The following is a 26,812-nucleotide window of genomic DNA, read 5'->3' as shown; positions in this document are numbered from 1 at the left end:
GACAGGAGTGCTACGGGTCGGTAATCATTTAGGCAGGTTACCTTAGTGTTCTTGGGCACAGGGACCATGGTGGTCTGCTTTAAACATGTTGGTATTACAGACTAGGTCAGGGACAAGTTGAAAATGTCAGTTAAGACACTTGCCAGTTGGTCAGCGCATGCTCAGAGTACACGTCCTGGTAATCTATCTGGCCCTGCGGCCTTGCGAATGTTGACCTGTTGAAAGGTCTTACATCAGCTACGGAGAGTGTGATCATACAGTCGTCCAGAACAGCTGATGCTCTCATACATGCTTCAGTGTTGCTTGCCTCGAAGCACGCATAGAAGTTATTTAGCTCGTCTGGTAGGCTTTTGTCACTGGGAAGCTCACGACTGTGCTTCCCTTTGTAGTCCGTAAAAGTTTGCAAGCCCTGCCACATCCAACAAGCGTCAGAGCCGGTGTAGTACGATTCAATCTTAGTCCTGTATTGATGCTTTGCCTGTATTGATGGTTCGTCGGAGGGCATAGCGGGATTTCTTATAAGAGTCCGGGTTAGAGTCCCACTCCTTGAAAGTGGCAGCTCTACCCTTTAGCTCAGTGCGGATGTTGCCTGTAATCCATGGCTTCTGGATGGGGTATGTACGTACGGTCACTGTGGTGACAACGTCATCGATGCACTTATTGATGACTCTAAGTAGGGTTAGTTTTGACTGCCAATATCCTGACAGTGTATTGTTTTTACATGGAATAAAGGTTTACAAGAAAGAAATTATCCATGGATAAAACATATCAACATTCATCTATTTATTGGTTTGCCAACAAGCCTCTGGACACTGCTGGTATGAACTGTTTTCTGAGCATATGAAAGTCAAGATTACTTCTACCTTTCTAGATGTTCAGCAGCATTCATTCCATTTAAGCTACATCTTTGAAAGGTTAGCAGACAACAAATCAGGACAGTGTGACTAATACTTTGGAGATAGAACTCCATTCCATGTTTTGAAAACAGCTCTACTCTATGAGCTAGGTGAATTACCAAGGTGGTTATAAGTGTATATTTGAAACCTCTATCATTTTACATCCTTAAAGCGAGCATCCAAATCAGGACTGGTTAAGAATCTTGCCTACTACGTTGCACACGTCTATTGTTTTAATCCGCCTGTGAGCTTCTTTCTGTTGGCTATCAGCTGCCACCTTTGGAGAACAAAAGGTTCCTGAATAGATTCTGGAGAGAAATGAAGGGAACAGCTGCATCCAGGGACCAGTACCGATGCTGCTGATCTGACTCAAGCTCCAATCTGAATTCTCCCTCTGCCTCTTCCTTATCTAAATGTGTCACAGGTCTGGGGTAGATAGGGAGATGATGCTCAGTTTGAGATAGTCCACCTCACCCTCTCCTGGTCTGCACCTATTACACAGAGCTATAGGTCCACACAAACACACAAGAGGGCACATCTGTAAATGTCTGTTGTACATGCATGTAAGACCAACTTTATTAATTTAAAAAACACGTAACAGTTGATTTTTCTGATCTGCAAAGGGATTCATACCCAATGTACAGACTGAAGGGCTGACCAAACTGCCCTCACACACCAGGGTATTTCTCATTACAAAATGTAAATAATTTTCTGTAGTCCAGAGCTCCTGGATTTGTCCATCTTTTTCACTGGCAGAAGAGATGAGCATTTGCATCCAACTAAACAACACACTGTAGTCTGTACTAACACTGGAATTATAACCCAGCCAAAAAGCCAAGGATATATCAATTCAAAATCTTAACACAGATTGATCCAATTCTTGGATTGTGGGGTAAGAAGCAGTTGGCTTGGATTCTCTTTGCAGTCTGATGCTTCTAACCATTTCTCTCCTCTATATAACCAGAACCAGCCATATCAAGCTAAAAGAGTGAACATTTACGTGTTCAGTAAACGAGCGAAAGAAGAATACCATTTGCTGCGTTTGACACACCACTTCCACTGGACAAATGTACTGTCAGTCCTTTGCTGGCACAGTGCAAGCAACATGGAGGTCAGCAGCATCCATTGATTGGTGTCTGGTGATTTACAGATCCATCACCACCTCCTCCACAGTCTTTTCACCATCTCCAACATACCTCTCTTGCACTCCTAGAGATCTAGGGGTAAAATTTAAGAAAATCGAATCAAAATTATATTTGTCACATGCACCGTAAACAACAAGTGTAGACCAACAGTGAAATCCTTAGGCGTGTAGACCAGTCATCTATGGTAAGCAGCACTCTACAGACAGATCTGTTAAGAACAGAACACACTATTCAAACTCAAATAATTGTCATCACTTGCTGAGACTGCTTAAAAAAAAAGGTCCAAATGCAACAGTTAGTATCACAATATCAAATCCTTTCTGGGTAACTATTAAGTACCCTACTGAGATCGTTCCTTTTTACAATTTTTAAATAAAAACAAAATTTTATTCTCAGCAAAGATCAATTTCTCAAGCAAGAATTTTGCGAGGACTGTCTGGGAGTGGTCTAAGTGGGGAGGGGAAAACGGAAAACTAGCTGTTATTGGCAGAGAGGTTTGAAACTCTCTTATTGGTCTATTTCAGTGATAATGCCCGAGAAGCCGGTGTTTGGATTAATGATAATGGTGCCGGAGGAGATGGCTACCTTTTTACGGTTCCCTAACCAATTGTGCTATTGTGTGTTTTTTCACGTTATTTGTAACTTATTTTGTACATCATGTTTCTGCCACCATCTCTTACGACCGAAAAGAGCTTCTAGATATCAGGACAGCGATTACCCACCCCGTACTTGAAGATTGTCTATTTAACAAGTCGGACGCAACAGATTTACTCCAGACACCCGACAAGGCCCTTATCCCCGTCATTCGCAGGAGAAAGAGACAGAGATATCAGGGACGTAGGTCTGGGTGCCTTGGAAGGATCAGACGGCAATTGGGTAATCTGCCTCTACCATCGGTCCTATTAGCCAACATACAATAACTTGATAATAAAATAGACGAACTACGAGAACGTATATCCTACCAATGGGACATTAAAAACTCGGTTTGAACGACGATATAAATAACATACAGCTGGCGGACTTTACGCTTTTTCAGCAGGATAGAACAGCCGCCTCTGGTTAGACAAGGGGTGGCGGTCTATGTACATTTGTAAACAACAGCTGGTGCACGAAATTTAAGGAAATCTGGAGGTTTTGCTCACCTGAAGTAGAGTATCACATGATAAGCCGTAGACCACACTATTTACCAAGAGAGTTTACATCTATATTTTTCGTAGCTGTCTATATACCACCACAAACCGATGCTGGCACTAAGACCGCACTCAATGAGCTGTATATGGCCTTCAGCAAACAGGAAAACGCTCATCCAGAGGCGGAGCTCCTACTGGCCTGGGACTTTAATGCAGGGACACTTAAATCCGTTTTACCTCATTTCTACCAGCATGTTAATGTGCAACCAGAGAGAGGGGGGGGGGGGCACTAGACAACCTTTACTCCACACAGAGACGCATACAAAGCTCTCCCTCGCACGCCATTTGGCAAATCTGACCATAATTATATCCTCCTGATTCCTGCTTACAAGCAAAAAATAAAAGCAGGATGCACCAGTGACTCGGTCAATAAAAAAGTGGTCAGATGAAGCAGATAATTACCTACAGGACTGTTTTGGTAGAAGACTGGAATATGTTCTGGGATTCTTCCGATGGCATTGAGGAGTACACCACATCAGTCACTGGCTTCATCAATAAGTGCATCGATGACATTGTCCCCACAGTGACTGTACGTACATACCCCAACCAGAAGCCATGGATTACAGGCAACATCCACACTGAGCTAATGAGTAGAGCTGCCGCTTTCAAGGAGCGGGAGACTAACCCGGAAGCTTATAAGAAATCCCGCTATGCCCTCCGACGAACCATCAAACAGGCAAAGCATCAATACAGGACTAAGATTGAATCGTACAGGGCTTGCAAACTATTACAGACTACAAAGGGAAGCACAGTCGCGAGCTGCCCAGTGACACGACCATATCAGATGAGCTAAATTACTTCTATGCTCGCTTCGAGGCAAGTAACACTGAAACGTAAGACAGAATCAGCTGTTCCGGACAACTGTGTGACCACGCACTTCGCAGCCAATGTGAGTAAGACCTTTAAACAGGTCAACATTCACAAGGCCGCTGGGCCAGATGGATTACCAGAACGGTAATCCGTGCATGCGCTGACCAACTGGCAAGTGTCTTCACAAACATTTTCAACCTGTGCCTGATTGAGTCTGTAATACCAACATGTTTCAAGAAGACCACCTTAGTGTTCTTGGGCACAGGGACTAAGGTAACCTGCCTAAATGACTACTGACCCGTAGCACTCACATCTGTAGCCATGAAGTGCTTTGAAAGGCTGGTCATGGCTCACTTCAAAACCATTATCCCCAGAAACCCTAGACCCACTCCAATTTGCATACCGCCCCAACAGATCCACAGATGATGCAATCTCTAATGCACTCCACACTGCCCTTTCCCACCTGGACAAAAGGAACACCTATGTGAGAATGCTCTTCATTGACTACAGCTCAGCGTTCAACACCAAAGCTCATCACCAAGCTAAGGACCCTGGGACTAAACACCTCCCTCTGCAATTGAATCCTGGACTTCCCGACGGGCCGCACCAAGATGGTAAGGGTAGGTAACAACACATCCGCCCCGCTGATCCTCAACATGTGGGCCCCTCAGTGGTGCGTGCTCAGCCCCCTCCTGTACTCCCTGTTCGCTCATGACTGCATGGCCAGGCATGACTCTAACACCATCATTAAGTTTGCTGATGACACAACAATGGGAGGCCTGATCAACGACAACGATGAGACTGACCTCTTCCCTATAGGCTGAGACCTGGCCGTGTGGTGCCAGGACAACAACCTCTCCCTCAATGTGATCAGGACAAAAGGAGATGATTTTGGACTACAGGAAAAGGAGGACCGAGCACGCCCCGATTCTCAGCGACAGGGCTGTAGTGGAGCAGGTTGAGAGCTTCAAGTTCCTTGGCGTCCACATCACCAAAAAACTATTATGGTCCAAACACACCAAGACAGTCATAAAGAGGGCACGACAAAGCCTATTCCCCCTCAGGAGACTGAAAAGACTTGGCATGGGTCCTCAGATCCTCAAAAAGCTATACAACTGCACCAGTGAGAGCATCACTGCCTGGTATGGCAACTGCTCGGCCTCTGACCGCAAGGCACTACAGAGGGTAGTGCATACAGCCCAGTACATCACTGGGGCCAAGCATCCTGCCATCCAGGACCTCTATAGCAGGCAGTGTCAGAGGAAGGCCCTAAAAATTGTCAAAGACTCCAGCCACCCTAGTCATAGGCTGTTCTCTCTGCTAACGCACGGCAAGCGGTACCGGAGCACCAAGTCTAGGTCCAAAAGACAGGTTCTACTCCTAAGCCACAAGACCCCTGAACAGCTAATCAAATGGCTACCCAGACTATTTGCATTGCCCCCCCCCACCCCCCTCTTTTACACTGCTCTTACTCTATGTTTATCATCCTTACGTCCTCATTTTAACTCCACCTACATGTACATATTACCTCGACTAACCGGTGCCCCCGCACATTGACTCTGTACCGGTACCCCCTGTATATAGCCTTGCTATTGTTATTTTACTCCTGCCCTCTAATTATTTGTTACTTTTACTTATCTATTGTTTACTTAACACTTTTCTTTTCTTAAAACTGCATTGTTGGTTAAGGGCTTGTAAGTAAGCATTTCACAACACCTGTTGTATTCGGCGCATGTGACAAATAACATTTGATTTGGAGAGTATAGTGCTCAGCATATGTGGAACTCCTTCAAAACCGTTGGGAAAAAATTCCAGGTGAAGCTGGTTGAGGGAATGCCAAGAGTGTGCAAAGCTGTCATCAAGGCAAAGGGTGGCTACTTTGACGAATCTCAAATCTAAAATATATTTTGATTTGTTTAACACTTTTTTGGTTACTACATGATTCCATGTGTGTCATTTCATCGTTTAAGTCTTCACTAATATTCTACAATGCAGAAAATAGTAAAAATAAAGGAAAACCCTTGAATGAGTAGGTGTCCAAACTTTTGACTGGTACTGTATGTATGTATGTATGTATGTATGTATGTATGTATGTATGTATGTATGTATGTATGTATGTATATATATATATATATATATATATATAATATAAATAACACATAGGAACATTTTGTTTTGGACTGAACTGGACCTTTAAAACCTTTTACATTTAAAATTGCTTTGTTTCATAGGTTGAGCATGTGAAATAGACTGGTTAATAACAAATACATAAATCAATATAGCAGCTGTGAGTAAAGGATACAAGGTGAACTGAAAGTCTGCTCCCACAGCGGCTGACATCATTGCATGCCAGGTTCCTCTCCTCCAGGTCTCCGAAGCTGTAGCCGTTGGCTTTGTCCACTGTCCGCAGGACCTGCGTCATACTCTCCCTGTCCTGGAGATAGAGCAAAGTGCAGGATGTCAGTGGTTAAGTGGCAAAAAATGTAAACGCAAGCTTCATCCTCCAGGTTGAGACTACAGTGTTTTACCCTTACCTCACCTTCTAAAATGGACCAGTATTTATTGAGTTTAGACAAAGTGTTATCAAGGTTGTGTTCACTAGTAGGCAAGAAGTGGAATAAAAATATCTGAAACAGAGAGGTACTGAACTTTATGTCCCATAATAAATATGACCCAGAACCAGCAGATGCCAAAGAACCAGTGAACTTCTAAAAGGTAGCAGCAAAGTCTCACCTGCACATTGAGAGGCACAAAAGAGACAAGGCCGTAGTCTTGTATGACCCCTGCGAGTTTCTCATTTAGTTTGAGGAACTTCTTAAAGGGTCAGCAGCCAAGTGATCCAGCAGTTATGTCAGGTCCATAACATCTGTGTAGAAGTCCAGGTTGAAGGCTATCCCAGAGACAAAGTGCAAAAATGAAACAAATCCCCCAGCTAAAGACAAACTGTCAAATCAAACACTTCTGAGGGAAACTGAGGGAATATAGCCATACAAAGCCCATATTCATCATCACTCAGGACGTCTTATCAAATCAAATGTTATTGGTCACATACACATGGTTAGCATCTCACCCAGTTTGCCGTACTGCTCGATGAGGTCCATCTTGGAGAGGATGTTGACGTGGGGTAGCTCCACGTGCAGCATGGTGGACAGGGAGGTGCACAACACCGAGATGAACTTAGCTGGGTCAGCGCAGTAATGAGAGTCCACAAGGTGCACTGCAGTCAGCTGAGAGTGTTTAAAGAGGGAGTGTTAGTGAGACAGTGCAGGGATTCAATTATCTGGCCCAGGGTATCCCGGTGGGGCGGGTTTGCACCGGGTGAAATATGATGACATTTGTTTTTGAAACGGGTTGCCCCCTTGGAGGTGAGCCGGGTTGGCTTCTACTTTTATTAAAAGCAAAAGTGATTGCTTTTAATAAAAACGCTTTATCTGCCTTCCCAATGAAAACTAGTTTGAAAATTAAAACATATATTTTATGGAAAGAGATGCATTTCTGAACAATGAACCATGCTGTTCGATTTGAGAAGGGCGCTCCTCCCTCACCGATTTTGCCCGTTAACGTCACAGGCCATTGACTGGTGCACCGCTGCTCAGGTTATTAGAACTAACTCAGTGATATGAGCACAACCTCTAGGCCCTATGACTCAACACTAATAAAGCACAAGCCCATAAAACATCAATACAAATAGCTAGGCCTACTTGTCAAAGCCCCAAATTCACCATCAATACAGCAAACAATACATTTCTTAAATTAGGCTAAATTATACTGAATGTGTCTTGCGTGGATTGACATACTACACAGTGTTTATTTTGGGGAATCATTCATACATTCATACTAGGAATCACAACATTCCAGCACCAAAGGGCACAAACATTTTAGAATCCTGAAGCATCTCACCCTGAAGTTCCACTTGGCCAGCTGAGAAAATATTTTTTTCACTGAGTTCTGGTGGGTGTACAGCTCCACCTGACCAGGACAGTCAAACATGAAGTAACAGTCACTATGTTCCTCTAACTTGGATTCCAGACAGTCCAGATTGGCCTCCAGGTACTCCATGCAGTACAGGAGTCCACCATTGGGCCCCAGCTTCAAACCCTCCATCTAAGGTGACCAGCTCTGAAATATCCATGGCACAGGGGTATGGGAGCCCTTCATTTGCAGGGTCCATGTTCACCACAACTACCTTCCGTCCCAAGTGACTCAAGAACTCCTGCATCCCCCAGCAGTATGTGGTTTTACCTGAGCCAGGAGGTCCAATGACCACCTGGCCAAAGCGTAAGGATGGAGGCTGCGGGGGCTTGGTGGCCATGATTACTTCTCCAAAGCTCTGACTTGTTAGGTTCCCATCTGAGGAGAAAACAAATGGTACATGCCCATCACTGACCCCTGTCCCGAGCCACTAACCACCACATATGGTCCTTGCCTCAGGTTAGCCCATTCATAGAAGCTAACTACATTTAGCACCTATTAATGATAGTATCTTCTGCCCGGGGAAGTTTTGTTAGGTGCCCCGACACTCGTTCTGAACGTTAACATGCATCATTTACAGTACGGTTTTGGAAACATAAAAAGGTATGCATCTTTCATATCAGCAAGAAATTATTTAAAAAAAAATGTAAGGTTAAATTACTACGCACCTTTATAGGGTTACGCTGCGAAAACACCGACAACGCCATTGCATTTTGGTACACCAGAATTACATTGATTCCCAATTAAACACTGCGTTTGCCTTGCAGCATTGCGTTGCAGAGGCAGTCGCAGTGCGTTCGGTGTAAATTGGATTTGTCGAATGTATGCGTCAAACTGTTTGCGTAGACGGCTTGACAAATGGTAGCAGAAGCTGAATGTTGAACTTTTGTTGCATACATATCCAGATGATGCTGCATACTATTTTGCGCAATGACGCTGTCGGTGCGTTAAATAGTCTATTATTGGGCTAACTGAGGAACGCTGCTCAATTCCGTTCTCTTATATTGAGGCGGAGTTGAGTTTTGATAACTTTTGCTAGCAACAACAACATCCGCCTCGATTAAAGAGAACGGAGTTGAGCGTTCATCAGCCATTATGGGCCTAGCGCAGCGTTTCCCAAACTCGGTCCTCAGGACCCCAAGGAGTGCACGTTTTGGTTTTTGCCATAACACTACTCAACTGATTCTAATAATCATCAGGCGTTGAAAAAAATATCAACCAATCATCAGGATTTGTATCGGCTGTGTAGTGTTACGGCATAAACCAAAACCTGCACTCCTTGGGACTCCGACCGAGTGGATATAATATGTGGAATGTTCCAACAACTTCGTAAATAACAAGGTTGCCAACAAACAACACAAAGTTGTATAGCGGCAGCATGAAATACCAGGTAGGGAGCTGGCAATTTCGTTGAGTTTTTCACACACCACGTTTATTCCTTCTTATATAGTATCCCTTCTTTCTTTTCTCTCCAAAACTCTTGAACGTGCAGTCCTTGGCCAGCTCTCCTGCTATCTCTCTCAGAATGACCTTCTTGATCCAAATCAGTCAGGTTTCAAGACTAGTCATTCAACTGAGACTGCTCTTCTCTGTGTCACGGAGGCGCTCCGCACTGCTAAAGCTAACTCTCTCTCCTCTGCTCTCATCCTTCTAGACCTATCGGCTGCCTTTGATACTGTGAACCATCAGATCCTCCTCTCCACCCTCTCCGAGCTGGGCATCTCCGGCGCGGCCCACGCTTGGATTGCGTCCTACCTGACAGGTCGCTCCTACCAGGTGGCGTGGCGAGAATCTGTCTCCGCACCACGTGCTCTCACCACTGGTGTCCCCCAGGGCTCTGTTCTAGGCCCTCTCCTATTCTCGCTATACACCAAGTCACTTGGCTCTGTCATGTCCTCACATGGTCTCTCCTATCATTGCTATGCAGACGACACACAATTAATCTTCTCCTTTCCCCCCTCTGATAACCAGGTGGCGAATCGCATCTCTGCATGTCTGGCAGACATATCAGTGTGGATGACGGATCACCACCTCAAGCTGAACCTCGGCAAGACGGAGCTGCTCTTCCTCCCGGGGAAGGACTGCCCGTTCCATGATCTCGCCATCACGGTTGACAACTCCATTGTGTCCTCCTCCCAGAGTGCTAAGAACCTTGGCGTGATCCTGGACAACACCCTGTCGTTCTCAACTCACATCAAGGCGGTGACCCGTTCCTGTAGGTTCATGCTCTACAACATTCGCAGAGTACGACCCTGCCTCACACAGGAAGCAGCGCAGGTCCTAATCCAGGCACTTGTCATCTCCCGTCTGGACTACTGCAACTCGCTGTTGGCTGGGCTCCCTGCCTGTGCCATTAAACCCCTACAACTCATCCAGAACGCCGCAGCCCGTCTGGTGTTCAACCTTCCCAAGTTCTCTCACGTCACCCCGCTCCTCCGCTCTCTCCACTGGCTTCCAGTTGAAGCTCGCATCCGCTACAAGACCATGGTGCTTGCCTACGGAGCTGTGAGGGGAACGGCACCTCCGTACCTTCAGGCTCTGATCAGGCCCTACACCCAAACAAGGGCACTGCGTTCATCCACCTCTGGCCTGCTCGCCTCCCTACCTCTGAGGAAGTACAGTTCCCGCTCAGCCCAGTCAAAACTGTTCGCTGCTCTGGCACCCCAATGGTGGAACAAACTCCCTCACGACGCCAGGTCAGCGGAGTCAATCACCACCTTCCGGAGACACCTGAAACCCCACCTCTTTAAGGAATACCTAGGATAGGATAAAGTAATCCTTCTTACCCCCCCCCCCCCCCCCCTTTAAAAGAGTTAGATGCACTATTGTAAAGTGGTTGTTCCACTGGATATCATAAGGTGAATGCACCAATTTGTAAGTCGCTCTGGATAAGAGCGTCTGCTAAATGACTTAAATGTTAAATGTTATTCCGAAAAATGTTGGTACTCACACTGGTAGCCTATGGACAAACTAATAATAAGCTACGTGGTGAGTTGATGCCTATTCGGCAGCTAGGTAAATTGATCATGCTACTTTGTATGCGTTTGTTGGCATCCTTGTTATACGTTATTTAAGTTTTTGAACAGATTCCTGATGGAACGTTCCACAAATTATACCTACCATGGGAAACTAGCCAGGTTAGCGCAGATACGTGTAAACATTTTACGGACTAACATCTTTAAAATTAATATGAACATTTTATAATTTTGCTAGTTAGCACCAGTGGTAGAAGTACACAATTGTCATACTTCAATAAAAGTAAAGCTACCTTAATAGAAAATTACTAAAGTAACAAGACTTTTACTCAAGTAGTAACGTTAAAGTATTTGATTTAAATGTACTTTTCAAAAGTAAATGTAATTGCTAAAATACTTAAGTATCAAAAGTAATTTCAAGTTCCTTTTAGTAAACAACCAGGTAGCACATTGTTTTTCATGTATTTTTTTTTCTTTAGGAATGTAGAAGTAAAGTGTCAAATCTAAAAAGTACCGATATCAGCCAAAACTATAAGTAGTACTTTAAAGTTGTTACTAAAGTACTTTACAACACTGGTTAGAATAGCATTCAATGCAATGTCATGCGAAGTGATGATGCGCTAGCTAGCTATTCATATTGCAGCTAGCTTGCTAATTAGCAGCGTAGTAAAAGTATCAAGACAATAAGCTAAAATAGCTAGCAAAATGCTACTCAAAAGACATAAGAACAAATAAGTGTTGTAAATGTACTAACCAGCACCAACTTCGCCACCTGCCGCCGTTAAATTTGGTTATTGGAAAACCTGGACAACACTGCTGTGAAACGGGTAAGAATAAGTAACTACTTCCGTGTCACGGTTTCCGGAATCGTTCAGAACAAAAGTCCCACCCTGTATACTAAGTAAAGGAATAGTTAGTCAATCAATTGTCGATATCTTTGACTTATCATACAAAGAACTACGTATTTCTATAAGATACTATGTAAGAAAAAAATGTTCAAGCCTAAATGGTCAATGTTTTTTGTGTGTACGTGTATCATTAATTGCAACTTAAAAAAGTGTATTGTGACCTGACTAGATCATAAAGGAACAATTGTCCAGACAGAGGTTTGAGTTCACGAATTGACTGTTTCTTAACCCAACTTTACACAGGCTACTGTTTGGCCGCAGCCCACGCCAAATAAATGAAATATACCCCACAAACCAACCGTGACCTTCTCTTGTGAAGCCAAGACGTAAGAGAGAACAATGGCTAAACCTGGTCTTAACTTCCAATGCTTTTAACTTCCCCCCCCCCCTCCACGCCACTCCGCCAACCACCAGGATGCCCAGCATCCTCGACTTTGGCGATGTCATCTACAAAATAGCTTCCAATACTCTACTCAGCAAACTGGATGCAGTCTATCACAGTGCCATCCGTTTTGTTACCAAAGCCCCTTATACCACCCACCACTGCGACCTGTATGCTCTAGTCGGCTGGCCCTCGCTACATATTCATCGCCAGACCCACTGGCTCCAGGTCATCTATAAGTCTATGCTAGGTAAAGCTCCGCCTTATCTCAGCTCACTGGTCACGATAACAACACCCATGCGCTCCAGCAGGTATATCTCACTGGTCATGCCCAAAGCCAACACCTGCTTTGGCTGCCTTTCCTTTCAGTTCTCCGCTGCCAGTGACTGGAACGAATTGCATAAGTTTATATTGTGTTATTGGGGCGGCAGCGTGGCCTAGTGGTTAGAGCGTTGGACTAGTAACTGAAAGGTTGCAAGATCAAATCCCCGAGCTGACAAGGTACAAATCTGTTCTCAACTAGCTTACCTGGTTAAATAAAGGTAAAATTAAAATAAATGCATTTACCCAGACTGTTTGTTCCTGACTCTATTCTAATCTTCATGTTACCTGATGAAATTGCTGTACAATATGATGTTGTTGCCATCTAATACACATTCAAGTGCCCTGATTGTATGTGTGCATCTACACCCTGGCCCATCTACTGTTGCTAGCCGCAATTATAACCTGTGCTCTGATATCTGCTTCACTGATTTCTGCTCTTGTAAAAGCCTGGGTTTTCTGCACGTTAACACTAGAAGCTTAAAATGTATCAATTGAAAGTGTGTGTTCACAGCTCCAGTCCAGATGTGTTGGTCATTACTGAGACGTGTTTTGAACACTGATGTTAACCTAACCTATAAACCTTTTCAGCAAGACAGTGGCAATCTTTACCAAGGAACACCTTCAGTGCTCGGTTGTCTCAACCAAGTCTGTCCCCAAACAGTTTGATTTGCTGGTTTTAAGCATAAACTTTCAAATAGCTCTTTGTTGACTTACGAACATAGTCAACCGAAAGCAATTTACCTACACATTATACTCTGTCCAGCATACATAGCAAGCACACATATGAATTGCCTAGTGTAATCACATTTTCAGATAAATATACATATACAAGATTTACACCAAATGATCCAAATCTACAGTAGCATATACCTTTTGAATTAGTCAAACATGTGTTTTCTGATGCTTCATTTGTTGTGGTAGCATATAGAAGAGCACAAACATACAGAATTTCCATCGATGCAATGACAAACATTCATCTGGTGAAATTCCCAGTCCACCTAAGTGCCTACCATTGCCACTAACTAGAAAGGATTAGGATACAATAAGAAATGGAAAGTGGATTTAGTGGTGGGATTAAATATGTTTACAACAATCAGGTGACATCTCACAATAATTAAAATAATGTATTAATGGCTACTGTTTCTTTTGTTAGCCAAGAATTGTGTAACCTCTATTAGCAAACAGATGTTCTGACAAAGGTCTCAGGAGCAGTGTTCAATTGGTGGTGTTTTGAGGTAGTGCTAATACCTGTGAATGTGAAATCATCACATTGGGTAGCCATAGCAATTGACATCTAAAAACAGAGTGACAAATGGTACAACCATAACATTAAGTTGTAGAATAATGGACTCCTTACAGCTATATGAAATGGAGATTGAAGACATTATGCACTGACTGCAAAAATAGCTGACATGTCATGGAGTTGTGGTGGCTATTAGCCTCAACTATGAATTCTGTCATCGATGCCCTGCATTTATAAAACAGACCGATGGCAGCATTTCTGATATCTATGAATGTTTGTTTTCCAGAGCATTCCCTTTGGAGGAAGTATTAATCGATTTTGTCTCAAGGCTATGAGAGTGAATGTTGTATGAGTTGACGTAAAACAAAGTACTTAGAAAGTTGGAGCTGAATAATGAATGAAAGCTCTATACTTTCATATGAATTTAAGATAACTTATTAATTTTGAATGAAATAAGTCACCTTATGAATTATTGTTTTTACATAAGTTATTAAAAGTATTTATTACTAATGAGTTCAAGGAAGTCATGAGTTTGAGGACAATCAAATTTTATGGAATGCGTTTTGTGTATTAAATGATGCATAAAATGAAGTCATCTTATCAATTGTATTGGAAGGTTTATTGAAAGACAATCTTTATGGACATATTCTGGATTTGAAATGATAATAATCTGTTAAATGTTATATGGTGCATGATTCTCTAAAATTCCATTTTGTCTTTCAGGAACTGAAAGCCTGGGACATTTGAGATGTGATGTGACTCGCCAAGGGCATTTGCTGAAATCAGAAAGAGAACCAAGTGGAAGTTGTTGATCTTTTTGTAAATATATTGTTTAAATTCATGAGTATTATTTTTAATACATTTTTTCAATCTGTTTTTCAATTTGTCATTCTGGGTATTGTGTTTAGATTGAGGAAGAAAATTAATTGAATCCATTTTAGAATAAAGCTGAAAGTAACAAAGTGGAAAAGTCAAAGGGTCTGAATACTTTCCAAATGCACTGTAATTTGTAATTGATGAAATGTCAGTACTTAAGTGTTTTGGAATTAGTTGCTTATTAGGCTATATATCGATGTGTGCCCGATACCACCCTTCATCTCTGATTCTCTGCTGGGCACACAACATCAAGTGCGTCCATAGCCGTGGGAAGATGTTTGGGGCTAGGGGTGCTGAACATTTGACCTGTGCTATAGACGGCTATATCGGTCCGCTAATACAGGACTAGTAAAGGCCCAGTGCACTACTTTTGTGTGAGAAAAAAAAAGCATATATATCTATATATAGTACCAGTCAATAGTTTGGACACACCTACTCTTTCAAGGGTTTTTCTTTATTTTTACTATTTTCTACATTGTAGAATAATAGTGAAGACATCAACTCTATGAAATAACACATATGGATTCATGTAGTAACCAAAAAAGTGTTAAGCAAATCAAAATATATTTTATATTTCAGATTCTTCAAAGTAGCCACCCTTTGCCTTGACAGGTTTGCACACTCTTGACATTCTCTCAACCAGCTTCATGAGGAATGCTTTTCAAACAGTCTTGATGGAGTTCTCACATATGAGTACTGCTTTTCCTTCACTCTGCGGTCCAACTCATCCCAAACCATCTCAATTGGGTTGAAGTCGGGTGATTGTGGAGGCCAGGTCATCTGATGCAGCACTCCATCACTCTCCTTGGTCAAATAGTCCTTACACAGCCTGGAGGTGTGTTTTGGGTCATTGTCCTGTTGAAAAACAAATGATAGTCCCACTAAGCGCAAAGCAGATGGGATGGAGTATCGCTGCAGAATGCTGTGGTAGCCACAATGGTTAACTGTGCCTTGAATTCTAAATTAATCACTGACAGTGTCATCAGCAAAGCACTAACACCTCATCCTCCATGCTTCACGGTGGGAACCACACATGCAGAGATCATCGATACACCCACTCTGCATCTCACAAAGACACGGCGGTTGGAACCAAAAATCTCAAATTTGGACTCATCAGACCAAAGGACAGATTTCCACCGGTCTAATGTCCACTGCTCGTGTTTCTTGGCCCAAGCAAGTCTCTTCTTATTGGTGTCCTTTTATTAGTGTTTTTTTGCAGCAATTTGAACATGAAGTCTTGATTCTCCCAGTCTCCCTTGAACTGTTGATGTTGAGATGTGTCTGTTACTTAAACTCTGTGAAGCATTTATTTGGGCTGCAATTTCTGAGGCTGGTAACTTTAACGAACTTATCCTCTGCAGCAGAGGTAACTCTGGGTCTTCATTTCCTGTGGCGGTCCTCATGAGAGCCAGTTTCATCATAGAGCTTGATGGTTTTTGCGACTGCGCTTGAAGAAACTTCCAAAGTTCTTAAAATTTTCTGTATTGACTGACCATGTCTGAAAGTAATGATGGACTGTCATTTATCTTTGCTTATTTGAGCTGTTCTTGCCATAATATGGACTTGGTCTTTTACCAAATAGGGCTTTCTGTATACCTTCTCACAACAACTGATTGGCTCAAACGCATTAAGGAAAGAAACACACCTGTTAATTTAAATGCATTCCAGGTGACTACCTCATGAAGCTGGTTGAGAGAATGCCAAGAGTGTGCAAAGCTGTCAAATCTAAAACATGTTGATTTTTTTTAAACACTTTTGGTTACTACATGATTCCATATGTGTTATTTTGTAGATTTGATGTCTTCACAATTATTCTACAATGTAGAAAATAGTACAAAAAGAAAAACCCTGGAATGCTACCCTTATTACGTCTTTCATATTGTTAAACAAAATTCTAAGTCTGCCAACATTTCCTCATAAAAGTTTACAAATTTTGACCATTGGTATAAAATATTTTACCATCATTGCGGTACTTTATTTTGAAGGAAAATCGCTGAGGTCACGGCCTTATTCTTGCAGGCGGAAGGCAGGTCTAGCCAACTACTACTGGCTAAAATAATTACTTCTGGTTCAATCATACTATGGTCAAATTTACAAATGTGTAATTCATTTAGGAGACAAGAAAATAATTTAAACAAATTCCATGTATGATAAATGCTTTAATATAAACAAAGCATGAATTCTAATGGGAAAAAAGGTAATAATAGCAATAAGAAAAATTGTATCAGCATGTAAATACAGTGTTGTCATCTTTTTGGCCCAATGCTGCTACCTGGCTGCCAGCCTCTGTACTTCATGCTCGTTTTGTGATGGCGTCTCAATAAGGGATCTCCTTGGTCAATGTCTTTGGGTTTATCATACACCGTGGATATGCACAAGTCTGGTTTGGCCTTTTCACAAGTAGGAGCTCAGCTTCTCTCCATGGTACCTGCACAAAACAGCATATTGTAATCAGGGTTTTTATTTGCCTGGATGTCAACAAGAATAACTTGTAATATCCCTTAACTGTTCGTTACTCCCCTACATATCCAAGTTACAAAGGCTATAGATTTAAATATTATTGTAATAGTAAATGTTGCACTCACCCAAAGCCCCTCTTGCATTTGGGATGCTGTCCTTCATTCTCCAGGGCTTCTGGAATCCTGACCCAGGCCCTTTCCCTCCTTCCAGCCCTGCTTCTCCATCACCCGGCGACCAACGCCCTAGACAACGACAACAACATACAAAGATCAGTACTAGTCCTAGTACCAGACTGTGGAAAAAGCCATTCCTGCTTTCATGAGGAATTCAGACCACGCCAGTTACATTCTGCACACTAAATGAGAACAGAGCAATAGGTAAATGGGTAGACATTCCAGCAAATGCCATTGGTAGACATTCCAGCAGTACCTGATGCGCCTTAAGGTCTCAAAATGGCCCCTGGAACATAATGGTTAAACAATGAGCAGATAATTTTTTTTACATTTAAAACTCATCTCCTGCAATTCTACACAGTTTGACATGACTTATGTCTCAATGAGTATATGGAGGGGTATTTTCAAAACACAGTATAAGTGGAAAGCCCCCTCCCCCCTGAATATTGGACATATTCCCCCCAATCCCCCTTGGCAATTTCGCGTATGCTTCAGACACACTGAGTTACACATGCTGAGTAAAAATGTTTTCAGGCCGAAAATGCAAACATAAGCTTTTCTCGGCAGTGACTTTTCTACCAAAACCAAAGTATGGATTGCAGTCACTCCTTAGAGCAGTCTAATCTTGGTTTGCCCAGAAAGTGAGTTTGTCAATTTTCTGCTCTGCTAGAGCTGCCCTTTTAACTGTAAGTGCTGTTATTTAGAAGTCAAAACATCTAGGAGCAACAACGTCTCAGTCGCGAAGTGGTAGGCCACACAAGCTCACAGAACGGGACCGCCGAGTGCTGAAGCACGTACAAATCATCTGTCAGTTGCAACACTCACTACTGAGATCCAAACTGCCTCTGGAAGCAACGTCAGCACAAGAACTGCTCGTCGGAAGCTTAATGAAATGGGTTTCCATGGCAGAGCAGCCGCACACAAGCCTAAGATCACCATGCGCAATGACAAGCGTCGGCTGGAGTGGTGTAAAGCTCGCCGACATTGGACTCTGGAGCAGTGGAAACTCGTTCTCTGGAGTGATGAATCACACTTCACCATCTGCCCCAATGCATAGTGCCAACTGTAAAGTTTGGAGGAAGAGGAATAATAGTCTGGGTCTGTTTTTCATGGTTCAGGCCACTTACTTCCAGTGAAAGGAAATATTAACGCTACAGCATACTATGACATTCTAGACAATTTTGTGCTTCCAACTTTGTGGCAACAGTTTGGGGAAGGCCCTTTCCTGTTTCATCATTACAATGCCCCTATGCACAAAGCAAGGTCCATACAGAAATGGTTTGTCAAGATTGGTGTGGAAGAACTTGACTGACCTGCACAGAGCCCTGACCTCAGCTTCATCGAACACCTTTGGGATGAATTGGAATGCCGACTGTGAGCCAGGTCTAATCCCCCAACTTCAGTGCCCGGCCCCACTAATGCTCATGGCTGAATGGAAGCAAGTCCCCACAGCAATGTTCCAACATCTAGGGGTGTCCACATACTTTAGGTTATGTAGTGTAGTTCCTTTAACATCCTGTGTTGTGTGTTTTACCATTGATATGCTCTAGGCTATTTTTAGACCTTAAGGAGCATCAGGTACTGCTGGAATGTCTTCCAATGGCATTTCCATTTTTTTTGTGAAAGATTACTGGTCAGTCAAAACATTTATAAAGTATAAATTGCCCACACTTTAGATAAGGCCACGCAAAAAGACATAACTAATGATTAGTAAACCTACATTAAATCTCTTATGAATGGAGTAATCATTAATAAATAAACTTTTTACTAATCCATTATAAATGCTTTATTATGTGGATTGGCACAAGGACTTCCCTACCTTAGAACTTCTCAAAGTTGCCCCATTGGCTGATCTTGTCCTCCAGACCTGTCCTCCAGCCCCCCTCAGCCTCTTCTCATACCGCATGCGGACGTAGTCACCGGAGTCCATGTCACCCCATCTGTGTGGAGAGAGTGGCCCCCACGAGATTTATTCTCTATGTACACCATTACTACCTTTTTTCACTTTGTGCTGTTGTCTGTGCCTAACAATGTCTGTACCATGTTTGTGCCGCTGCCATGTTGTGTTGCAACCATGCTACGTTGTCATGTGTTGCTACCATGTGTTGTCGTTTTAGGTCTCTTTTAATGTAGTGTTGTCTCGTCTTGATGTGTGTTTCGTCCTAAATTTTGAATCTCAGCCCCGTCCCTGTAGGAGGCCTTTTACCTCTTGCTAAGCCATCATTGTACATAAGAATGTGTTCTTACATTGGACTTGCATAGTTAAATAAAGGTTAAAAATGTTCCTTCAAATGTCTTAAGACAGTGGGCCTACCTAGTTCACTCGGATTTCAAATCAGTCAACCACGTTTCCATCCAGTTTTGCCAGGAAAGTCTCAACAGCTGCGATGGAAACAGGAAGTTTCGGTACAATTTCATAAAGGCGGTGGAAACGCCTTTATGCGCAAATATTGATATTGAATTAATCTTGGGAGTCACGCAAGGACATGGTGTGTGGTTCTCCCACTACGGTTCAAAACCATGAAATTTAAATTAGGATACAGATTAAATAAATTATGGTGAATTTCACAGGCTAGTGAAAGTACATGGTATTAGCTTGATGCTCCGCTCCAATAAATGTTGAGGGTCTTATTCTTATTCGATGCTTGACTGCCGTTTTAACAAATCAAAACATTCTCGCTCTAATCTCATCATGTAGACTAGCCTACCCATACTGTATCTGCAAACTGTTGGCTTGTGCCAAGACCCGAGTAGGCGCATTTGCTATTTAACGCAACATTTTTGTGACAAAACTATGCGATGGAAAGACATTGAACGTTACATTTTTTATTCGGTACATGAACATTTAAGTAAAAAAGTAAATTTTGTGTGCACTACGTAATCACGCACTGATTTGTATCTGCAGTTTGGTGGAAACATGCAAAAATCCCCACTTAATACATTGTGGCCCAATTTTATATACACCATCCCAGCAGCGCAAAAACTCATGAAGGAAGTACATTTTCTTATAAATATTACTTTGGCCTGTGCTTTTTCCGAGCACGCTATTCATATAGCCTTTGCCTATAGCCTATAGTGTAGTCTACGAATCATTTGATTGAGACTACACTAGGCGCACTTGATATTGTGCACCTAGCAGAGAATCAGGGGGACAGCATCGGGCACACATCGAGATATAATTAGCAACTAATTCTCAAACACTGAGCAATATGACATTTAATCGATTACCAATTACATGACCCTCCCCTGGACTAAATACAAAAATACTAAACCTTTCTTCCTGACTGAAATTGAAAAAGCATTACCCTCCCCCATCTCCTCCGAGTCACAAGGTAAGACCATTTGTCCCCAAACTACTAGAATATAAAAACGGCGAAGGGCCATGTTGCACATTTTTGAAGATCAGCACACAGAGGGGCAGTGTTGCTACTGTGATCCTGAGTTCATGGAGTGCCTTGTAAGGGTGAAGGAGATTGTGGTGGAAGGCCAGGATCTCCATCTCCTATGTGGAGGCAATTTAAAGGAGTGATACTGTATTAGAAGATAAGGTAGTGGAGGCCCCACAGCCCATTGAGAATGTCTGTTGCCAGTCAAGAGAACAGGATGGAATTTTGGGGGGGATTTTGTGGCGTTCATTGCCACAGTTGTAAACTATACGGCACAAGTGACAAATAAATAAATAAATTGGTGAGAAAAGTTTCTGGGCCTGCAAGAGTTTTCACCGGAAGATCTACAAAGTATACTGGCATCGGAAGATGTCCCACCCTCCAAGGCTCCTGAGCCTGAGTAGGGATCTGAGTTTTTAAAACATTTTAACAGAAGAAAAATGTTTTTATTTGTTTAGTGTATTTTGGTAGTTTGTATGAAGATACAATTTTACCCACAATGCTCCAGTTTTTGGGGGCTCTTATGTTTTCATCCTGCACAGTAGGTGATGACAATACACTTTTTGGGGTTGTATTCTGCCAATAAACCCCAAAGAAGAAGATAATCATGCACTTACCACTGCTGCCACATGGTGCCACTGTTGTCCTTTTGTAAAGAGGTGCTCTCAACCTTCAGAACTTGATGGGTATGGGGGCTTCAAGGCAGACTAATTTTACTTGTAGCATGATTGCATAAGTATTTGTTCCCTGTGGTAATGACATTGCATTTTCCACGTAAATGTTAAGTTGATCGATTAAGTGGGACATCTCTATGATAATTTAGATGGCTTAGTGATCGGCAGCACCTCATGGGAGCTAAGTCCTCAATGCTCAGTTTCACAATCCCCACCATTTCACTCGATTCTGTGTTTATTGTTTCAGTTTTGGGCCAAAGCCCTATTGTGCAAGCATTAGTCCGCTTAGCCTACTCCCCAAGTGCACTTGGAGAGTCATTCACTCATGAACAATCCCTGTTTTCAGTTGGAACACACACCGTACAAACAAATGCACATGTATACATATGCAGACCCACGCATTCATTCATACGGACACACGCACACACGCACACACCTCTCAATCTTTCTCCATCTTCTCCCCCTTATACACCCCTAGTCCTCCACTCTAGTTTCCTCTTTGCTGTCTCCTGAGTTATGTAAATGGAGAGTGAAATCTTTGTAAACATGAATCCTCAAAGTACTATGATACAAACATTGACAGCTGCTCACCCCTGACTGCTTATGTGATTAGGCGGAAATGTGTAACTAAATCGCGAACCGAACCTCTCTTGTGACGCACCCCCTGAAGACAAGTGTTTTTTATAAAGTCTCTTCTCTTCGCTGGCTCTTGGAGCTTTATCTTCAGCTTCGTCACCATGGCAGCCAATTCCATAAGTGATATATAACTCTGCAACACATACAGTAATCAAACGGCCACCCAGACTATTACATAGTCACTTTACCCCTACCTGCATGTACAAATTACCTCGACTAATCTGTACCCCTTCACATTGACTCGGTACTGTTACCCCCTGTATAAAGACTCGTTATTGTTACTTTATTGTGTTACTTTTTATTGCATTTTTTACTTTAGTTTATTTTGTAAATATTTTCTTAACTCTTAAACATTGTTGGTTAAGGGCTTGTAAGTAAGCATTTGACAGTAAGGTCTAACTACACCTGTTGTATTTGGCGCATGTGACAAATAACATTTGATTTGAGTATTTATGATACTGTACATCTAACAGTCGATGTATGACTGTACATACATATTGCATGTTTTCATTCAATTAACTCAATCTACGCTTGACTCACAACTGTTCTGTTCATGTTTTGTCATCATCCCCACCTGCCTCAGCTCTCAGTGGGGCTGAAGACGGATGGAGTCCCTGTGTTCCTGTAATACAATGATCTGTTCTGTTTTGGGGAGAGGCACGGCACGTGTGTTGGCCCTCATCGGGGTAGAGTCCTCAGGGGTTGACCAATTCCTGTGGCCATTCCTGAAATGCCCTGGATGAGAGTTACAGTATATGCTCTGACTCTTGTTTTTGCTGTAACGGTATGTTACTAAGATCCACTGTGGAGCTCAGGCAGTGATTGCTGTGGAGCTCAGGCCGTGATTGCTGTTTACAACTGGAGAGAGGCATGTTGCTGTGGGAGGTTGGCTCTGCTGGAAAGGAAACAGGATGATGAGTGGATGAAAACATCTTAAGGAAATAGTGAGGATAGGGGATGGCTGGATGTATGTGGTATGTTGTAGAGAGTGAGAGGGATGTGTAGATGAGTGCATTGTGTTGTAGAGAGGGGGGATGAGTGTGAGGTAGTGCTGCCACAGTTACTGTATAATTGTGTAACCAATGATTATGGATGAAGACCGTCATGAAACTAAAATAAAAGTGAGGTGAGGGGGGAATGAGTGTGTCTTGTTGTAAAGAGGTAGGAGAGAGGGGGATGAATTAATGTGTTGTGTCGGAGCGTGAGGAGAGAGAGAGGGAATTGTTTGCGGGAGACTCGGCCCGTAGCATTCACGAAGGGAGATAAGGTTAAAATAAATGCTATCACAGGAGAGGTAGAGAAAACAGCCCACAGACACTCTGAAAGCACACAGACACACACACACACAGTAAGAACAAACGGATAGGAGAAGGTCATTGTTTTAAACTGAGGTTGTATGCAAGTATATGAGTGAGAATAGTAACCCGTATTCTAGCAATGTGAGAGTTTTATGTGTGGATTGTGTATGTGTAACTGTGTTTTTCTTTGTCACTCCATCTTCTAGCATAGCCATCAAACTGTATAGCCATCAGAGCCCAATGAACAAAGGCAACAAAAACAAAATTAAGCTCCATTGAAGGGGAGAGATGAGATCTGGAGATAGGAGCAGAGAGCTTCCACTGCTATCAAAGACTGTCAGTAGCATGCAGGTGCACTAAGGATTGGGCCAAGGTGTATCAGCTATGCTATCACTGTCCTACAATACATTACAGCACCTCTATGACCTCTTTACGCTGGCCTCTCTTATCATTGCTCTCTCTCCTTACTATAATTTTTTTACCAGCCCAGTACACACGAGTGCTTACATTTAAACTTACTACATGTACATACCACAGCACTATGCAAATAGACAATGCAATAGATGTATAACTTCAGACCTCATATGTAGTGAAATGCTATACCTCATGGAACTATGGTTCCCCCATGGCCTTTTCTTGTGTCTAGATTTGGCATTACTTCACTTTCACACTCATGGACATGGAAGATACTGCATGTTTAGCCTCTGTCTCCTTCTCACTCTCTCTTTCTTGTTTTACAGAGGGATTTTGAGTGTTGTTTAAGTGTGTTCCACATGATGATAGAGACTCTACATCTCACTTCTGGATCTTTGAAATTATGTTGAGAAACACTGTAGGAGAGAGGAGTGGAAAAATGGGATGTTGCTGTCAGATAGTTTGTGTTGTACATGCTCTAGCAACCATTCTCTGTAAACCTGGCTGTCTGTCAGGTCCTAAGTAGATATGAGCTGCCAGTTACCACAGCTCAGTAATGGCCTCCACAGCCCTGTCTGTCTCTGAGGCAGAATATTGGCAGTTGTTGTCATCATCATCATCATTATTGTTATATTGTCACAATAAGCCAAAGTACGTCAAGCTCTGAGAGCCACTTTGCACAGGCATAAAAGTTGCAACATTGCATGCTGTCATGGACACTACTACTACCCCTGTTACATATCAAAATGTGAATCATGGTGTAAAATTAAGTAACTCCTGTAGTTACTGTTTATTCAATTCAATAATTCAACAGTATTTTGTTTGACCATTTTGACTAGTCACAATGGCTAGGTGACCCGTTTTTACAGCAGGTCCAGCCTTGCAGAAGGGTGTTACCTGGGTGTCTCTGTCTCACAACTGTTTCTGTCAGAGAATGAACTTCTCCCTGCAGCTGGAGGCTACAGTAGGAGCACATAAATAAGCCTGCAAGCATATACACAAAGAGATATATATGACCCGTTTCAGGAAACTAGGTATATGTCACAAGTCACGATTTCACACATTCTTATCCCAGAGCTGTTTGCTTTGCTAGTTAGAGCCTAATGTTTCCTAGATAACATTGAACCTGGTTGGTTAGGTCCCAGCAGATTCATGCAGGGAAGTAACAACATGATTTGGCACTATGTTCATTGTTGTTTAACTAGCTAAAGTTAGCTGGCTGGCTCATTAGCTAACGTTACGTGACATGTGTGATCTTACACGTTGTTTACCGAGCTAGGTTCATTGTATACCTAGCTAGCTAGCTACATGCCTTAAGCTAAAGTGTACTGTTAACTAACTAACGTTAGCTGGCTGGCTCCCTAGCTGACATTATTTAAGAACGATGCTGAATGGGTGTAGACAAAGAAGAGCTCTTCACCAAACCATTTAAAGGCCATTTTCTCAAAAGTGAGTTTACAAGTTTATCAATTTCAAATTTTGCTACATAAGACTGAATCCAGGTGGTGAGTCAAATATGAGGGACACATATACAGTGAAATGCAAAGTGGTTACAGAATATGGCAGATATGGGTACATTTTACACTGACACAGTTTTGTAATAGTAAGGAGGCTGTAACTCATACTGTACTCTGGGTTATTATTACACAAAAGCAGGTGTGAAAGAGCCACACCCAGGTCTGCAGAGAAGACAGCTGGCCTTAGGGAGCAACTTAAGCAACTTTGCACTCAACGTATCACTGGGTGCTGTAGGTGTCCTGCACTCCAGGACACCTACAGCACCTGATGCCACAGGAAGGCCAAGGACATCAACCACCCAGGCCATGGCCTGTTCACCCCGCTATCATCCAGAATGCAAGGTTCGTTATCATCCAGAAGGTAAGGTCTTAGCAAACTGTTGGAAAAATGATGTTTGACCAAATACAATGCTATTTCTTTGTAAACAAATTAACAACAGACTTTCAGCATGCTTTGGCACAAATTACTGATGATTGTTTGAAAGAAATTAATAAAAAGATGATTGTGGGAGCTGTACTGTTAGATTTCAGTGCAGCCTTTGATATTATTGACCATAACCTGTTGTTGAAAAAACTTGTGTTTATGGCTTTTCAACCTCTGCCATATTGTGGATTCAGAGCTATCTATCTAATAGAACCCAGAGGGTGTTCTTTAATGGAAGCTTCTCTAATGTCAAACATGTGAAGTGTGGTGTACCGCAGGTCAGCTCACTAGGCCCTCTACTCTTTTCTATTATTACCAATGACCTGCCACTGGCATTAAACAAAGCATGTGTGTCCATGTATGCTGATGATTCAACCATAAATGCATCAGCAACCACAGCTAATGAAGTCACTGAAACCCTTAACAAAGAGTTGCAGTCTGTTTTGGAATGGGTGGCCAGTAATAAACTGGTCCTGAACATCTCGAAAACTTAGAGAATTGTATTTGGTACAAATCATTCCTTAAGTTCTAGACCTCAGCTGATTCTGGTAATGAATGGTGTGGCTGTTGATCAAGTTAAGGAGACTAAATTACTTGGCGTTACCTTAGATTGTAAACTGTCATGGTCAAAACATATATATTCAATGCTTGTAAAGATTGTGAGAGGTCTGACCGTAATAAAAATAAAGATATGCTCTGCTTTTTTGACACCACACTCTAAAAAACAAGTTCTGCAGGCTCTAGTTTTGTCTAATATTGATTATTGTCCAGTCGTGTGGTCCAGTGCTGCAAGGAAAGACCTAGTTAAGCTGCAGCTGGCCCAGAACAGAGTGGCATGTTTTGCTCTTAATTGTAATCAGAGGGCTGATATAAATACTATGCATGCCAGTCTCTCTTGGCTAAGAGTTGAGGAGAGACTGACTGCATCACTTCTTCTTTTTAAAGAAACATTGTGTTGAAAATCCCAAATGGTTTGCATAGTCAACTTACACACAGCTCTGACACACACACTTATCCCACCAGACATGCCACCAGTGGTATTTTCCCAGTCCCCAAATCCAGAACAAATTCAAGAAAGTGTACAGTATTATATAGAGCCCTTATTGAAT

The 26,812-nt window shown here is 42.4% G+C and overlaps 1 long non-coding RNA gene and 1 pseudogene across 1 annotated transcript; both read right to left on the bottom strand.

The window, feature by feature from the left end:
- Positions 1-1,437: 1,437 nt before the first annotated feature.
- LOC139574005 (GPN-loop GTPase 2-like) lies at positions 1,438-9,545 on the bottom strand (annotated as a pseudogene).
- Positions 9,546-16,860: 7,315 nt separating this feature from the next.
- On the bottom strand, positions 16,861-19,764 carry LOC139572501 (uncharacterized). Its single transcript, XR_011674435.1, has 4 exons — positions 19,669-19,764; positions 19,174-19,294; positions 17,307-17,423; positions 16,861-17,149 (listed from the first exon to the last, which is right to left on the bottom strand). It is a non-coding gene; the product is annotated as an uncharacterized lncRNA (long non-coding RNA).
- Between the last annotated feature and the right edge of the window lie 7,048 nt (positions 19,765-26,812).

The sequence above is a fragment of the Salvelinus alpinus genome, chromosome 4 (assembly GCF_045679555.1).
Source record: "Salvelinus alpinus chromosome 4, SLU_Salpinus.1, whole genome shotgun sequence".
Taxonomy (NCBI): domain Eukaryota; kingdom Metazoa; phylum Chordata; class Actinopteri; order Salmoniformes; family Salmonidae; genus Salvelinus; species Salvelinus alpinus.
The sequence above is the reverse complement of the archived record's forward strand: the minus strand, read 5'-3'. Positions and strand labels throughout refer to the sequence as shown.